The sequence below is a fragment of the Ochotona curzoniae genome, unplaced genomic scaffold, assembly GCF_017591425.1.
Source record: "Ochotona curzoniae isolate NIBS_2020 unplaced genomic scaffold, NIBS_Ocur_1.0 scaffold_3890, whole genome shotgun sequence".
Taxonomy (NCBI): domain Eukaryota; kingdom Metazoa; phylum Chordata; class Mammalia; order Lagomorpha; family Ochotonidae; genus Ochotona; species Ochotona curzoniae.
In genome coordinates this window covers 31298654-31304653 of record NW_024467115.1, presented here as the reverse complement: position 1 = coordinate 31304653, position 6000 = coordinate 31298654, and positions in this window count along the sequence as shown.

Genomic DNA, 6000 nt, shown 5'->3' with positions numbered 1-6000 from the left:
CATACCCCAAGCGCACACATCCTACGCTTTCTTAGATTTGTGATATTCTACAAAGCATAAAAGTGTACTGTGTATTAGAGAAACTGACATTTTGAGATTTCAATTTTTTTCCATTGCCCTTGTCTATAATCTGGAGTAGTTTTCGTACTTACTGCTTTTTTTGTTTTAGTTCTTTATGTAGTGGATGGTTAAGTTTGCGATTATGAATTCAAAGTATGTCATTTTGAAAATTGAAAGAAGAAGGAGAGGCAGGGAGGCGGGAAAGAGGGAGGGAAGGGTTATTGAGTGCGAAGTATGATCACGCTCTTCAAACTGTCCATGAGAAATCCAGGAAATTTGTTCCGTTCATATAAATAAAGAATTAAAAGCCTAGCCATAGCTAGGCACATGGTTTTATTGGGCTTTCAGAGTATTTAGAGAAAAAGATTTTAAACGTCATCTAAAAGAGAAAGCAGCATGCACAAGCTTAGCAGATTTCTTCTTTACGACAATAAACTCCTGAAGACCAAGGGACCTCAACAGTCAGTGTGACACGAAGGTGGTGGAATAATGGCACACGCGGGAGGAAGCTCCTGAGAGTATTTAACAGAAACAATTCAAATCATTCATGTGGAAATGTTCAGATTCTTATTTGGTTCTCAACTCTAAACCTTACTGTAAGGCTTGCATCTTTCTAGTGGGGAGAAAGCCGGGTCTCCTGCCGGAGGGGCGTTGTACACTGGCCACAGTCAGAAGCTGCATGCTTGTTGGAGCCTTCGACAGGGAGCGTGAGCATGCTGACCCTGAGATTCAGAAAGCCTTACCAACAGACTGCAAGAGGCACAGCTGTTGTTGGTTTGAACCTTCCAGTCTGTGGTCCTAGGTGATGCTGTTCTGTCAGATGAACAGGGTCCTGGGCTAACTGGGTACATTTCTTGGTTTGGGCATCATTTAACCTACAGACTTCAGTGTGCACAGCAGGACTCCACCATGGAATGGAAGTGACATCTGTGAGGCCCGGCAGATCAGCAGGTCACAACAAAATGATGTGCTGGGTCGCTCATTTTGCTGCGTTGTGGTCTCATCCTCTCTCCACACTCCATGGATAGCTTCCTGTGTCCAGTTTGTCCTTGGAAGATGAATTCTTGCTTGGCCAGCAGCACCAAATGGGGGGAAAAAAACCAGAGATGGCTCTAACTGTCCACAGCCTAGCAGCCCTGAGTACTGCAGCAGTGCCTTGGAAACAAGTCTGCTACAAGCGCCATCTCCTCTGAAAGAGGTTTGGTTAATCATCTCATTAGGTCAAAAATCTATGCAGCCGAGGGGCTGGCAGCAGTAGACAACTTGGGCCTTCTGACTGAGAAACTGTTTGCTATTGTTTAATGTTTGTTGTTCCCTAGTTGATTTCCAATATACTTATTTAAAGATTTATTATTATTATTATTTTACTATACAGTTCCATAGGCTCCCAGATTTCCATCTCCTCCTCCCTCAGCCTCGCCCCATTGATTTCCCCTCTATCATAATAGCATAGTCCTTCATAAATAGTCATAAGCTCATCCTTTTGCTATTTAAATGTATACTGACATTTTAAGTATCAACAATGGCAGAGAGTCCAGCATCTTTTTTAAAAGATTTTTTTTTTTTATTGGACAGTCAGATATATAGAGAGGAGAAGAGACAGGACGGATGATTCACTTCCCAAGTGACCACAATGGTTGGAGCGGTGCCAGTCCAAAGCCAGGAGCCCAAAGTCTCTTCTGGATTTCCCACATGGGTGCAGGGTCCCAAGGCATTGAACCTTCTTCAACTGCTTTCCCAGGCCACAAGCAGGGAGCTGGATGGGAAACAGGGCTGCTGGGGTTAGAACTGGTGCCCATATCCTGGTGCGTTCACAGAGAGGATTTTAGCCACTAGGCTATTGTACTGGGTCCGAGTCCAACATCTTATTGTTGAGATGTATCTAACAGTTTCATTGGGAGTCCACACTTTCTGTAAATATAGTTAGCATTTTAAGTTTCAGAGGAGAAGGACTGAATTGATATCAACCTACATTGTTGCAGAGGTTAACGGTGCATTTGACTTATTTGTCTATGTCTAGGAGCTCAGATTGTGAGAGATCCATATAAGGCAATCTAGTGACATAGCAAGGATATGTTCCTGCCAAGGTAAACAGGGCACTGTGCACGAAATGACCACTAGTCATAGCACCACCTGTGATTCACCTGTGACTGGCATTTTATAGTACTGCTTAAAAAGTGTAAATACTGGGTATCTCATCTTTCAAGGATTTTTTTTTTTGAGAGGCAGAGTTATAGAGAGAAGGAGATACTGACAGAGAAAGATCTTCCATATACTGTTTTACTTCCCAAATGCCACCCAATGCTGAGCTGATCCAAAACCAGGAGCCAGGAGCTTCCTAAGGATCTTCCAAGGACTTGAGTCATCTTCATCTGCTTTTCCGGGCCGTAAGCAAGGAACAGGATGAGAAATGCAGCAGCCAGGACATGGAGGAGTGCTCAAATTGGATGTCAGTGCCACAGTAGAGGCTTAGCTTACTATGCCATAGGGCTGGCCTGTGGGGTAGTTCTATAGTTACAGTTATGTTAAACTGAGAAACATGTAAGTTGGGAAGTGTGTGTGTAGGCAGGTAGGGAAGGGACAGAAGCGCGTTGGAATAAACTGAAATGCCCACTTCCATGGTGGGAAGTCAATAGATGATGCTTGGGATATCTAAATTAAGAATTAGCAACATGAGTATGTTGTGTAAAGTTGTGGAGGTTAATAAGAACTAAATATCCCAAAATGCATTGCAGTGTTTTTCCCCCAGAGAGGGAGAAATAGGAAGGGGTGAGGAAGAATGACTTCTGCATTTTACAATAATACTTTTATAATTGTTTGATTTCAAAATTATATCCATAGATTTTGCTGCATGCTTTGATAAATATAATTATTTAAAAGAACAATTTCGAAATTCATGAGAATAAGCCAAGATATAAAATGATAAATAAAACATCAATCTTCATATAAACTTCAGGGTAAACTTTTTTCAAGGAAAGAAAAAAAATTACGCTTTTGTCTAGAAGTTTCTGGTTTATAGAAATAATTGCTCTTTGGCTTGTGTTTCTTTGTCGGTGTCTGTCCATCTTTCCCTAAGTTTCTGTGTCTTCATTTTGATTTGATTTGAAGAACAAAATGCATGAAGCAAGAAAATAATGTGTTTCTAGATTGTAAGGTGGTTTGGGTGACTATATGCAAGTTCAATGGATTAACAGCTAACTCATTACCATCATTTTTTGACCCATTTTGAGTGGAGTTTTGGTACTGCAATGTTTGTTTAAATTAGCACAGTACTAATTATTTAACGTTCAATTTCTGGTTTGCCATTAATAGATTAGTTCACATTGTGAAGTCCAAAAAAAGCAGTTAAAATCAATTATAAGATTTGTTATCAATATAACTATCTAGACATGAATCCCTATGTAAATCTTTATGGTTCTTTTTACAGGAAATTGAGACCTATTTATTGCTTTCAAAATCATTTATTGGCAAATAGCTAGTAAACCAATTAAAATATTTCTATGTCTCTTATGGCTTGAAGTCTCAAAATATGAGAAGACATCTTTAGTCACGTGAAGCTATTGTTAATTTCTTGCTACCTTCTATTGCAATTTTTTTGTTTCAGGGTGTTAGAATCCAAGGTCTCTATTGGGGATTTCTCTGTTCACCCTCCTAAGACTGTTCTACTCTTTAATTCTTAACATCTGCTTGTTAGAGTTAGGACTGTTTTGATCGCCCTAGAATGCATGAAGTTCTGTAAAATCTTGTTTGAATACTCTGAACTGCTAAGTTTAAACAAAAACAGAAAATAAAAAGTCTCTTGACTTTAAGACTGTTGGCACTGCATTTCTTTCTAAGCATATCTATGAGATTCAAACTACCTAGAACATTCATAGCAGACCCAACTGAATATATCACCACCGTTTGTTGGGAAGTAGTCACAGATATTGCCAGCCTTACTAGACGTATCATATAGCACATGACTTGTATTCCACTCCTGATGTTGGTTCAGAGGAGAAATGGTTGTATCCTTTGAACCTCTCTGAATCTCTGTGTTACCTTGAAGATACTTATTTCCCCGCTTTACCCCAGTTGTGGGAGTTTGGTGTCCAAAGGAATATATTTATGGAAAACTGTAGATAATTCAGATACAACATTTGGAATGCATTGGCATTATAAATCTCAGAAAAAATATGGTCAGAAAAGAAAGTTTCCATTATAATCTTTTTTCCAACAACTGTTCGTAACTTCGTTTAAACCCTCTTTTTTTTTTTTTAATATGCTATTTGGGTATCCTCATTCCCACGTTTACAGTAACCTGCTCATATTTAGTCAGTAATAAGATTTGAATTCCAAAAGAATATGTGTGTGTGTATGTGTGTTGATATACATTTATACATATGCATGCACACATACACCTACACCCACGTGCACCCCCTACATATATAGTTGTAATTTATGTATATTAGTTCCCTATTTTAAAATAAACTTATAAAAAATATCTCCGTATGTGAACATCAAGCATGGCTTGAACATTAGTGATTCCTAAGAGCAAAAACGGAGACTAAGTAAGAAATGACAACAGAACTGTGAGGGAGAAGGGATACTCAGGAAAAGCAGAGGAACTGGTAAACAGATGAAATAATAACAAATAATTGCTATGTCTGAAAAATGTAGGAAGAGAGATAGAAAGGGCTTGGTAGAAGTGACATGAGTAATATGTTTCCTGGAATTGTCTTAATGAAGGTTAATGAGTTGTCAGAATTCCTGCTGCAATAGCAACTTGGAGCAGAAAGGCATTGGAACGAAATGGGAGTGGAGGTTGTAACTTAGGAAAGTAAATGGAGGATGGAAAGAGAGAACTGCACGGACAACATGGCCCAGTGCTTCTTTATGAACATAATCATTCTCCTTGCTTCCCAGAATCAAACTTCGTTTATAGCACGAAACATGGGATTATCCCATGTTGATGGTTCATTGAAGATTAAGATGTCTCAGAGATGTGAAGAACTTATTTCTAAAAAGTTTGAAAATATTAGTGGAGGTGTGGATATTGTGGTGCTGCAAATTAACTCACACTTGGGATGTTTGTGGCCAATATCAGAGTGCTAGTCTAAATTATAGGCTTCGGATACAGCTTTTCCTACTGTTGTGCTCGAGAAGATAGCAGGTGATGGTTCAAATATTTGGGCACCTGCCACTCACATGGGGGAACTGGTGGAGTTCTTGGCTCCTGGATTTGGTCTAGACCAGTCCTTGTTGTTGCAGGTGTTTAAAGAATGAACCAGCAGACAGAAAATGTATTTCTTCCCCCGCCTCCCTTTCCTTCTGTCTGCTTCTAGTATGTCAAGACAAGGACAGAGAATGAACCATAAATTTAACAAAGAAGTTACTGGTGACCTGGCTAAGGTGGATGCTGAGGGTTAAAGCATATGTATAGGCAGTTCAGGAACAAGTAGTAGAAAAACAATAGACAACACTGATTATAAAAAACCTGAAGAATTTTTCTTGAAAGAAAGGAAAGAAATAAAGTAGTAGTTGGAGCTCAGGTGATGATCAGAAGAGTTTTAAAAATAGTAATATAGGAGGGGCCCGGAGCGATGGCTCAGTGGCTAAATCTTTGGCTTGTGTATGCTGGGTTCCCATATGGGAGCCAGCTTGTGTCTCGGTTACTCCACTTCCCATCGAGCACCGTGCTTGTTGCTTGGGAAAGCAGAAGACAGCCTAAAGCCTTGCGACTCTGTACTCACATGTGAGACCCGGAAGAAGCTCCTGGTTCCTGGGTTCAAATACGTTCAGCTCTAGCCACTGTGGCCACTTGAAGAATGAACCAGCAAATGAAAGAATTTCTCTCTGTCTCTCCTTTTTTCTGTGAACCTGTCTTTCCAATAAAAAAAAATCTTAAAAAATAATATGAGAAATAGTAATGCCTTTATAGATGTATGAAAATAAATTAGTTAG